This window comes from Rhopalosiphum maidis, chromosome 4 (assembly GCF_003676215.2).
Source record: "Rhopalosiphum maidis isolate BTI-1 chromosome 4, ASM367621v3, whole genome shotgun sequence".
NCBI classification, from domain to species: Eukaryota; Metazoa; Arthropoda; class Insecta; order Hemiptera; family Aphididae; genus Rhopalosiphum; species Rhopalosiphum maidis.
Window position 1 is genome coordinate 16914370 of NC_040880.1, and position 13416 is coordinate 16927785.

Consider the following 13416-nt stretch of genomic DNA (forward strand, 5'->3'; position numbering starts at 1 on the left):
TCTATTTTTGTGATCAATTTCTATCACAGGTTTATATCATTTACCAGTTAGTATTTACCAAGACAAATATTTCATCGTACCTCCATTTCTGATAACAGATCCCGTCTTTAAAATGTTTACCATATTATATAACTAATTCCCGATCTACAATATTAATATTTAAAAACAAAACATGCTATAATACTCGTATTATAATAAATTACTATTTAAAGAATAGATAGTAAATGGCGCTTTATATGTTTTTACTACGTCCTTAACGACGAATCCATAATGTTTTAAACCGATTTATATAATCAAAATGCATAATAACTTTGTCAAAATGGTGGTATAAATACCTTAATCCTTAATCCTTAGGTTAGGTTAATTTAAAGGTAATTAACTACTTACGTAATTCATGAATAGTAAGTTATTACTAAGAATTGACTTATTGTATTTATGTATTATTTAGTTTTTTTTATAAATTATTGTTATAGTTTAAAGTCAACGTCTCAACATAATTCAATTTATAAAAAACAATTTCATACCCTGGTGAAATGCTGTCTATTTTTCTAATTCGAATGAAATAGAATATGCGCTTATCAATCCACATAGTTTTTGAACTTTTGACTCAAATTTAATGATCAGTTTTTTTTTTTTACTTTATTCAAATTAACGAATTTTCGTGAGCCAATTATCCTCAAATTGTTTGTTTGAAGTTATACATTTTAATTGGAAAGTCATTAAAAATTGTAGAAAACGTTTGTATATTGTTATTTCATCGAGTTTTCACCTCAAAAAAATAATCGTATTGTTCTAAACCTATTTAAATTGACAGAAATTATTAGCGATCGATCTACGTGATTAATATTATATGTATGAAGTGATGTGAATCTAAAATATTTACAAACGTTTTTATGGCACAACTGCATAAGTCAATGTTAAGACATATATAATATATATTTAACACTATTATTCTTATTATACAAACTATTTTAATATATATATATGTTATACTTCCAATAATTTATAGGTTGTGAAATTCCCCAGGTAATTCTAATTAGATGTAGTGTCAATGAACGATTCTTTTTATGAAGTTTCCATGTCTAGTATATTCTATATTTACTTATTTACTTATTGTATTATCCTATGTATACAGATTATAAATATATTGTACAAATAATAATAATAATAATAAAATGTTATTTAAATAAACAGTAAGTATAGCATCTATATCCGCAGTTAATTTAAGTCTATTCTAGATAGAGTTTCAAGCAGGGAATTAATTATTATTAATGTAAAGCCTACTTCATGGCTGTTTCGACTATTTTACCGACAACCACAGTAAAGTTATTAAAGAATTAATCAGTCGTCAAGACTTAGCAATTCTTCAAAATTACAAACCTTGACGTGACACCAACCATGCTTCATGAGCTGTAACATATTGCGGATTGAATGGCTAATTGATTAGTTAATCTCTTTTAAGTCTAACATTATCGCTGTGATCGCATTTTTAACACAGAAATAAGTTATACAAGTTATTTGTTAAAATAAATCGATCTAAAAAGACATAACTTCTGACTTACCTTTTACACCACAAACGACATTTCCAACTAAATTAGAAACGTTATAGGTTAGCACTTTTCATAGACTCTTGGTTAACGTAGAATAGTTGGATTCGGGTAGATTTTGACTTTAAAAGAGTACAACAGAATATAAATTTGCAAAAAAATGAAGGTTAGATGCGAGACTCGAATTTCTTAAGCAATAACTTCAACAATCCAACTCCAGCCTTCCGGTCCCCCAAAAAGATATTGGTCTTGATATGTTGAAGAAATATTCTATACAATGTCAGTTTAAAGATGTATGTCTATAAACCGTCGTATTTGCCAAAAACGTAAAATGTATGGCCTAAACCATCGGTTACACAAGTACGTGTAATCATTGGTTGTCTCGGAAAAATTAAAACAATTAAAACCCAATCTCGCACAGTCATAAGCAGGCAGGCTATGTTGCTACTACTACACTACTATATAATGAAAAAGAACCTAGAAATTGTATAGAACCTGTAGTACTACCAGGGAAAATAATCTGTTATATTCGAAATGAACGACAGTTAAGTGAAAGCCGTGTACTCGTACAAATGAGGGTTAAAATAGCTACCCTAGGTATTCAGGAAAGCTACGTAACAGCCAATACTATTCAACAAATAATAGCTATATTACACCTGAAAAGTCAAACAACGCGCGTCCAGATTACAACGCACCCGCTGTTTGAATGAGGTAGTAATTTTGTGGAAGTTGCAACAATAGCTAAAATACATTGAAAGTTTTAAATCGGTAGATCCTTGTCACTGTGGTCTGGGCTTACAGTTATTATCCAAACTCGAACGAGATTTGGAGAAATATTGTGTCAATTTAAGTGTCGGAGTTTCTTTAAAGGGGAGAATAACCGGTCAATTCCAGTAAGTTTTCTCTTACAATCTTACCCTTAATTTCTATATTATGTGCATGCGATATCATAATTTAACATCATTAATAGCGTCTATCACATTGTGACTGAAATATTTGTTTAGTAATTTGCTTCAATTACATTTAAGTTATAAATTATAATACAATTATTAGGCAATATATACAAGTTGGCATCCAGTATTTTATAATGATTAATAATTTTTCAATCTCAATAAATATATATCACACAATAATAAAATTATTTATTTATTTTTATATCTATAATAAATATTTTTCACGTTATAAACATTAATAAAAATATATAATTTAAAATTCATATGTATGTTTTACATATTTCATGTAGGTTATATTACATAGTTAACCTAGTTAACCATAGTTACCTAACCTTATTGAAGCTTACCAAATCCCGTGATTTTTCAGTAGAGTGAAAGCTATGTAATTATCCTGCGGGTATCCTAAATGGCTTTTATAGTTTGTATAATATATTATAATATTATTTTCAACTTTCATAATTAAAGTTTTTTATCGCTTGTAATAGCTGTAATGGACACTTTAACTACGTCCAAAAATAATTCGTATATTCTTGTACCTACTCTGAAATTACGGCCACTATATTTTACTCTTTTTACAGCATGTAATCTTTGGGGAACGATTTTCAATTTTTCCCCTTCGTTACAATTTACATTTACCAGTTGTGCCTACGCGTACTACACAATACCTATATTTTGCACCACGTAACATTTTAGTCCCGTTTAAATCATTGAGTTTAATGTTATACGCAAATCACGGTCCACCCCATCTTAATGATATCCGTTCCGTTTTATGTATAGGTTGGATACTTTCAATTATTCTTCTATTTTCTGTATCTACATAAAATCAAATTTCTGTTTTTAAATCGCGGTACTCAAAAAGTTTTCTTTTAATCACGACTTATAAATCGTGAAACAGCAATTATTACTATCGAAGTCCGTATAACTTTACAATATATATTATTTATCGATCATCATTTTTCTGTGAAGCTGTATGCGAATTAGTTTTATAATTAGATTCTTACTATAAACTCAAAAATATCAATTGATATCAAATATATTAATATTAAATATCAATAAGATACGTTATGTAATAATTGCTATTATTGTACACTTGAATTTCAAATTGGCTTATCGATTAGATCGTGAATATCATACAGTTTTTATAACGCAGTTAATTTTAATTATTGAGTTTTTCGAATAAAACAAATTTCATGAATCACATAGCATTAACATTTAATAATGAAGAAAATGTATATACTTTAACCACACATTAAATATTTAATCAACAATTTTAATTCAGAATCAGTATTCAAATTTGAATATTTTTATTATTTTTCAATTTAAAATAAATTAGGTACATGGTAATAATTTAAAATATAAATATAAATGTCACTATGAGGTGAGTAATGTGAAATAAGTGTCAAACGCCAAATATCCAGTCCTATTGTTAATCCAGTTTTTTTTTGATAATTAAAATATACTTCGAAAATGTTTAAGATATTATAAAAAAATGTTATTATTTCTATTGTAGTTGGTACATTTAACAAATACGTTGGTAGCACTGGGCACGGATGCAGAAGAAACGCAAAAAAACAAAAGGCGTAAAGAAAAAAAGCTTCTTGTTTTCGTCAAGTTTTTTATATCTGTCGTATTCTTTTTTTCACAGCGTAGCCGCGTATATGTATATACATTTCTTTCCACACACTTATATAAATACGACTATAATAAGTTTATGAGATTAATGTTTATTTATACTTCTAACGAAAAGTCTGTTTCTCGAGATCGTTTGAATTCGAGAATAAGTACATACTTAGGTGACGATATTGTATAATAACATCTATCATTAACTTGTATGAGTTAGCTTCATCTGCTATAGTTCTAACAAAATAATTATCAAAATAATCGTAGCGGAGACAAGTAAATCGATCGTCGTTTTCGTAAATTACTATAGTATTGGTATGACAGCGGCTGGTCCTTTGTCACGACGGTTTGGTATGTACGAATACTTTTATTATTTTAATCGTTATACTCGTAATGATTTATGAACGGTGATAATAACAAAAACCGGGAAACTAATAAACTTCAAGTTCAATCACGTTCCAACAACAATTTGTGTGTAACCGTACAACACATGATTGACGGTGTGTATTTTTATTCGATTATCACGACTGCAAGTGAAATGAAAACGTAATAATATTGTATAATAATATTTTAAGCAATAGTTTTTCACTATGGTGAAACGCATTGTTATTATGATTAATGGTGTTAAGACATTCAATATTTAATACTATCGTATTGTAGTCATATTATGATACTTTTTTCATTAAATTTGTAAACTAAAGTGTCCGTCTTTATAATGTATCTCCGTAGACATAAATTGTTTTGGTATTTTAAAATAATAGTATATTCTCTTTATTTTTTCGGATTACTTTATATTATTATAATATTGTGTAATCCAAATCCCTCCTTGTACCCTCGTAGTCACCGCTGATAGATCTCAAATTAAAATAAAAAAATTACCAATAATGTCAATATAATATTCTGTTAATAATCAAATTTAAATTTCCAATCGATTTTGTAAGCATAGCATAATCTTACGGGTAATAAAGTTGTGCCCAAAAATGTATATCATACATTTGTTTAAAACCGTTCCTTCGGGCTTAGATTTATAATCTTATATTATATTATGATCTGTCTAAAAATGTTAAAGGGACACGTATATTGTATATTGTTTTCGAAATACTTTCGTTTATAATTATGTTGTATTAAATTTGTAATACTTTCGTATGGATAATCACTATACTACAATATTTTAAGATTATTTCATGAACTTTTTACAAAATCCGTTTCAATGAATTGCAATTTTAATTCTCTGTATATTATGTACTGTCTGGCAGCCGTATAGTAGTCGTTAACTAAAGTTAAATATAATAAATTGGACGCTACGCATATTACTTATAGGCTCTTGTATATAATTTTGCCGACGTGAGTAGTACTTTTTTGTGTGTGATACGAATCTACACGATCGCTGGGCGCTGCAGCGATAAGAAGCAGTGGCTTCCTCCCCGGAGAAAATTATAGGGGTGGTGTTATTAACCTATAGATTTTCGTGCAGCGATCAAACACTATGGTAAATCATATATTATTCTAAATTACATTATATTTCCTAGTGTATATGCCCCATGTATGCAATTTGCATTATAATGCCGAAATTATATTTAGATAAATATTGTTCGTTTTTATTTTTCTATACATTTTTGTATTCCGCGTATACAAATGACATACAGTAAAGTAAACAATATTCCTTATACACGTAAATATTATAATATACATTGCACATTTTATTAATTAAAATACGTCTTGATATCATCGTAGTAGTTTTGATTTTGTAAATTTGGTGTTAGGTCAATATGGGAATAATATTTTTAATTTACTTAAAATTTATAAAATTGAACCCAATAATGCGTAAATATATGCGATTTCCACGATGACTATTATGATATTTCTCAGTCTACAGTAATAATGCTTTATTGTTTCGTTAAGTATTCACGCAACAGTCTGTTCTCGGATATTTCATATTAAATAATAAGCGCTGTGTTAGAGACGAAGGTAATAATTTATGTTTTCCGAGAAAATTGTTATTATTTTTAGACAGTTTTATTAATTGGTGATATGGAATACGTTGAAAAAGTGTTAAAAACAAAAACGAACTATCATGACTTAAAAATAATTGTTCACGAAATACTATTGGTTATCGATTTTCTTAAATGGCTTAAATTGATGTGATGCAAAAATGTTTTATTTTTTCAGCTGGCAGTCACCTAGAGCGTTATAGATTATAACGATTATTAATACGTAAATTTTGTTTTTCCGTTGTTCATACAACCGATTAAAACAAAATAAAATAAAAATATAAAAACATATATAAAAAAAAATTAATGTATTTTTATTTTAATATATAAAATACAATACGACCGTTTTGTGTAATGTTGACTTAGTAATTTATGGATATTATCGTTAGCAAAGAATTCGATGAATTATTAATGTTAACCTTGATTTGAATTTTTTTAGCGTCATGATATTAAAGCAGCATGCGTAATAATAAAGGCAAAGCGACATGGGGATGTATTATTTCCATCTTATACAAACGTAGAACAGAGACAATTTTGGTTCAATAGAATCAATTTTATGATGTTAGCTGATGAATTAGAGTCAAATAATCTTTTATCGAATTTAAAGGTAAGAAAATTATCCAAGTTCCCATATCGTAAACTTTTATTGATATTTTTATTATTTTGATCATAGAAAGTTAAATATATTTTAAATATTACAAAAATGTTCATGAATAACTTTAATATTATAATAGATCAATTAAATCCTTCAATTTGCTTTAGTAATATTCTTACCTTCAAATTTGATATCAGGTCAATTGATTCAAATAAGGTTAAAGCTAGGTAACAACACAAGATTGGTTCTACTGAATGCAAATTTGTTATGTTTACATATGGAAACATACGTTGTGTCGGTTCAGTGTCAACTTAATGACATTTTCTCGTTATTGACTATTGTGTGTAAAAGATAATCCTTTATCGTACACTTCATTTTGGCTTACGTGCGTTCGGATATTTAATGCAAAACATGTACCGCTACTTTAGTATCAAAACTCATTGACTACAATATTATTAATTATACACGAAACAAAAAAAAAAAACAATATTATATGTGAATAAATTATTTATTTTAAGAGTAACCAAAATCGTCAACCGATGGTAATACTTAATTGGTATTAATTACAATAACTCGTCGTATAGCATTATATTATTATTAGATAACTCGCTCGGGATCCGTTTACCACCGTCATCGAATCTAACATAAAAGCCTGAAATTCGGCGTTGCCCCTCTTCGTGTACTTCAGTTTACGTTCAGCGGTGGTGGCAATGGTGGCGGCGGCGGTGCCCATGAGCTTGTAACCGGGATTTTGTTACTTCCGGATGATATCGATTCCCCGGTCGCCGGTCGGTTTATGCGAGACAACGTTATCGTCATTGCTATCCCATCGCGAAAACAAAACATGCCATTTCGTAATAATACATCGTGAATATTTTCGATATATGCCTAACCAGCCATGGTACTACAACGACAGAGACAGCGAACGATTTCTCCGCGGTAAGACGAAAAAAATTCCCCGCCATAAACGCGCAGCTCTTCTTACTCGTCATTCTCGATACCGTTGTAATAATTCAAAAGGCGAACGAACGATTTGTAAGGGCGTGGCATGGTCGAATAACAAACAATACGACGGTACGACAACGGGCCGCGTGAACTTAATGAATCCGTCGGGGCGTTTTCGATGGGATCCCACAGCGGCAGCGGTACAGACGATGATCGCAGCGAAATCCTATACACATTATAATATTATAATACGATGTTATATTTATAGGTACGCTCGTATCGTGTTGTCGTTGTTATCGTCATTATTATGATATTGTGATTAGTATTATTGTAAGTAGGAGTGTACGATAGGTATTATGTGGTATAGGTTTAGGTGTATAATAATAATAATAATAATAATATGTGCGTGGGATTGGGTTCTGGTTTTTTTTTTTGTAAACCGTTTTCATTCGCCACCCTAGGCCCTCATAAAATATTACTATCACCCGCGTCCCACCGTTTTTCGTGTGCATATATATAGTATATATATATATATGTGTGTGTGTTTATGAAAAACCGGAAAATTTTCAAAAAAAAGAACAAAACTAGCGCGCGCGCGTATATCTCCGCCACTGCTGCCGCGCCGCACGCACATCACGCCACCTCCGCCACTACCGCGCACCACTGTGATCGCGGTCTACGGTGGTAGTGTGTAACGGGACATGATAAATCGCACGCCTCCGGTCACGCCATACCATACATACATTATAATATACATGTACATATACATTCGTGTACATATATAATATACGCTTTCCTCCCCCGTCACCTCCGACCCAGACCTCCACGCCCCCCGTGCCCGTGTGTTCGAGGGTCGTACCTCCAGCGTGTGACCATAATATACCTATACACATGCGTCGTCGTCATCGTCGGTCGTCGTAATAGGTGTGCGGAAATTTAAATATATACCGAGTGCACACACACACACACACACACATTATATTGTATTGTAATATATTATTATTATTATACGGTGAGTGACCGCGTATATTCCATCATCGTAGTCCGCACGCTCTTCTACTCCTTCGCCGCGGCCGATCTGATTGCGTGTGACCGATATAATACAACGCGGCGGCGTCGGTGGCGTTGGCGTCGCACCTATACCATAATATATTGTAATATTATAATCCAATACGTGTACTGGGTATTATTTATAATAATATCATGTAATAATAGCATGTACCGTTGGGGTAGCCGACCGTGCGCGTGCAAATACGCGTTTGTTTGCGGCCAGGCGACTTTTTAACGATTAAGACATTATGCGGGCGTGTCCGGACTTGCACACACACACACACACACACACACACACACACACAAGCGCGCGCGCGCACACCCACACACATACACACATACATATATAATATATATTAGATATATAATAATATAATATAATATAATATATGACTGCTTGTCGTGAGCGATCCATCTTGCTTGATTACCGTTTAATTTAACGGCGGGCACACGGATAAAAACCAACTCCGTAGCATGCTCACGTACAGGTATATATAGGACTACCTACCCTAAGGCTGACCCGGAATCATTGGGAAAAGGTTAAGTATAACAATAACATTGGGCGAGATAAGGTCTGTCTCACTCTCTCTATCCCCCTTTCTCGCACTCACTCGGTGGTGTATGCAGCGATTATCGTATAAATTGCACCCGAATTGCGTTTCACGATTATTGCGTAAAAGTCGCCCGTATTAGTGGTGGATGGGTTTGTGGGTGGGTAAGTACGCGTCAGGCCAAATCTGCATACGACACGCGTTAATATTGTTGTATATTATTATTTCGAGTGTTCTGGTATTATATTATTGTATAACACACTACAGTAATACGACGTATAGTATAAAAATTACGCGTGAAGAAATTCACGCTCGTACACGGACACGCCATACTGAATGATCGTCGAAGGCGTCGCTTTATCGTGTGGAAAAAAAATATAAAAATAAAACATTTTCGTCGTTTAAATGGACTATAATTTATACTCTCGTAATATTGAAGTCTTATAATAATATGTTATGGTCGATAGACGGGTATGCCACGAGTGGTGTAATCGATAACCATATACTATATGAATACAACTGATAAAATAAAACCGAAAGGGACTGTTTAAGATTCGGCCGGCTTGTTGTACACTATAGCTGCAGATCAGACTTCAAGTAATTTTCCTTTTTGATTACATTTGCCACTTCGGACCTCTTACTGCGGCACCTGCCGTTTTCTATTTTTCGAATGAATTGATTTTTTCAATTTATATATACTTCGGTCCAATCTTCATGTCACAACTCACAGACCGTTTCGATAAATTCGATCTGTTGAAAAGTTTCCTGGTACGAATGAAAAATAATATGCACACGGATAAAAGTGTGCAAACTGTCTTATTAGTGTAAAATATAATTCAATTGAATGAATATGTTTGATCTATAAATTTCTGAAATTTCTTTAATATTATCATCCCATTGAAAATGCATTACTTGGCTGAAAGGTAAATTAGGGTTTTTTTTTTTTAATGTATTTTTTAAACATTTTTATAATTGAAAAACGTAAATATGTGAAAAATAAAAAATTGGTTTTTAAAAATTGTATTTAATGGTAAATGGTTCTTAGCTCATTACTTTATAATATTGTATTTTTCCTAGACAGTAACTAAACGTTGACCAAAATATGTCAACTATTCATTTATCTTATTGAGTGACCATTGATTAGTATAACATACAATTAAAATATCATTTAGTAAAAGATATAATATAGTTGCTACTTACTCTTTAATAATAAATAATTGTAATGACAGTCTAATGTTTTTAACTTTTTAATGTTAATATGTTAATACTTTAAACATAAATTTTACTCGTTTTAATAATAATTATACAAACAGATACAAACGTATATTCCATCTTTCTGTAAAAAAAGTTAGCAAAGACTTAATGATGAATAATTATTAGCCAACTAAATCATATTAATTTAAACAAATCTAGTTTTCCCGCGACAAAAAAAAATATACTAAAATAATGTCTGAATTTTTGATTAACATTTATTATATACACATAAGCATTTTAAGTACAAAAATTCTCGCGGGAATTGCAATAGTTATTGTTTAGGTAATAGCTTCTATAATATAGCAGTTGAAAAACTTCATCGTCTTGACGAAACAAATGTTATCTGTAAATCCAGTTTTAGTTCATAGAAAATATATTGTATTTTAATATTATTCGTCATTTCTTATTGTTTTCAATAATAATCGCACGAGAAAATAAAAAAAACTATTGTTTTTATATATTTTACCATATTTTTTTCCCGGTATCAAATACAAATAAGGTTCTCAAAAAAAAAATGTATCAACATTTTTGATTTGTATATACTATACGTATATAGCATTTATGTTTTATGTATACATAATCGATTTCAAATAGACCCGACCTTATATTCGAAAACTCCCAGTCGGTGGCAGATGAAAAAACAATTTTTCCAAATGACAATAGGACATCACATTTGCTATGTTATATTATTGTTATTTATTTTGTCTGTTAAAATATGGTTAGAAAAATAATAACCGTATAAAGAATTCTAATTCTAAATTTAATAAGTCAGTTTTAAAAAAAAAGTTTTTTGGATATCCTACCTAAATATCTACGTATTCCTTATTATATTATTGTGTTACTATTTAGTATTTTAATTCTCCATGATAATAATAATAGTAAATAGATTTTTGTTATCACTATCGTCGTAGTCTGATTGGAGTGTTATTGATGTACATATATAATTGTATAATATAAGATCATAACGCCCATGCACAGTGATTTACCAAGTATGAAAACCACTATGTATTCGATTAACAATAAACTTTTTTAAATTAACTAATTTTTTTGAATTTTGAAATATATCAAAGGACTATAATTTCAAGTACTTACATTTTTCATACAATCTAATACGTTTTCTGTAGAAATACATTATGTCATTTGTTTCGAATGAGAACCAACCTTTTATTAGGTACCTATATTATAAACTATTAACGAGTGTGCTGAAAAATGTTAATTTTAATTAAATATAAATTATAGGACTGAGAAGTATTTTGTTTAAATATTAATACTAAGTATGATATGTTAAAAAATAGTTTTAGGAGTCTTTTTTTATATTTTATGTATATCCATTATAATTTATAAATAACTATTAAACTTAACACATATACATTAATAACTTAGAAATTACTCAATTACTCGTTTGAATTTTGATTTAGACGCGTCAAAATTTTCAAAATCTATTATATAGTTAACGGCGAAAAGTAATCTTAAAATTAGAATTGTATTAAATACATTATAAAAAGAGTCTGAACATAATTCTCAAATCACCATTACTAGTTGCGTTACATATGAGTGTGTCATATATTATTATAAGTGTTAACTATGTTATAATAATAACAGTTATTATTTTAAATTAACATAAAAGATTCTATTTTATCACTTGATGGAAAATTATGTAACATTTGAAACTAATAATTATGTTTTTATTTTAATTTTAGAACAATTTTATGAACTACGAAAAGAACTATTTGTAAGGTAAGCTTATGTAATACAATATACAAAACTAAATTATTAAGTAATTATAAAAATATTTCATTGTAAAAAAACTTCAAATTTTGCTTACTAACGAGATGGATTGAAATGAGCAATAGGAATGGTTAAATTTCTAATACATAAAATAAAATGGTTATACTTATTAAAAATTGCATATCACTAAAATTGAAGTATCCATTGACTAATATGTAAGGTATTGTTAAGTATGCGTGTATTTTAGGTATATTTTTATTTAACCTTTAAAAATAAGTAGGTAACTACAACGGATATTTTTCACGACTTCTCTAATTTGTATGTTGTTTGAAATTTAATTAAAATATAATCATATGAAACATACATTATACGAGAATATTGGGTACCTACTACCTATATAGTATATACGTTCAGTCTTAATCAAAACATAACTACTAAGTTAAATTTATTAAAATATCTACTCGAATTGTACGCATAATAACAAAACTTATTATTTTATATTTTTAAATTTAAAAAACCAACAATGCATGTTCAATAACCACGTGAATACATGTTTCATTTCATCTCATAAACTATACTACGGCATACCTGCAAAATTATTTTATTCAGCATGCCCGACTTTTCTGGGAAGTAATGGGTAATAGTTCCTACCAACATTTACACTATTGCATTTACTCGCTCGCTGATCGTCCATATGCATATTCGTTTTAATAATACACGGAATTTCACAATAAAATGTTGATTTTTGGCAATTTGTATATTTCTTTTTGCCATTTTTGCCGCTCGTGCACAGATGGTACTAGAACAAAGATGAAAACGCATCAGTACATACAACGCACCGGGTGACGGTGGATATGGATTTTTGGTTCGGCGGTTATAATATGGTGGCATAGGTGGCGGCGATGACGCCGACCCAGATTGCGCTTTGCCAAAGGATATTTTATTGCCCTCGTCCCCGGATCTGGCAAGGCGACAGATTCACAAATCATTTTTTCTTTTTCGTTCCGAATGGCTGTAGATTTAGATAAAAATAATATAATAAGTTAATTATTAATATTGCGTTAGGTTACTAAAATTGTATTTTCTATCATCAATACCATACCTGCAGTTATACATATGTATAATTAATTGATTCAATCAACTTATCTCATTCATGAATCATTTATGGTCACCCGAAATTAT

At 30.0% G+C, this 13416-nt stretch overlaps 1 protein-coding gene across 3 annotated transcripts in view; it reads left to right on the plus strand.

Moving 5' to 3' along the window:
• The window catches only part of LOC113547854, a 148772-nt gene that overhangs the window by 38677 nt on the left and 96679 nt on the right, over positions 1–13416 (plus strand). The window contains exon 3 of one of the 3 annotated variants that reach the window (XM_026948391.1): positions 12207–12243. The exons of 1 other annotated variant lie outside the window; for it this stretch is intronic. The gene's annotated coding sequence lies outside the window, so the exon portion shown is untranslated. The remainder of the gene's footprint in view (positions 1–12206; positions 12244–13416) is intronic. One more of the 3 variants, XM_026948392.1, reaches the window with a different exon arrangement.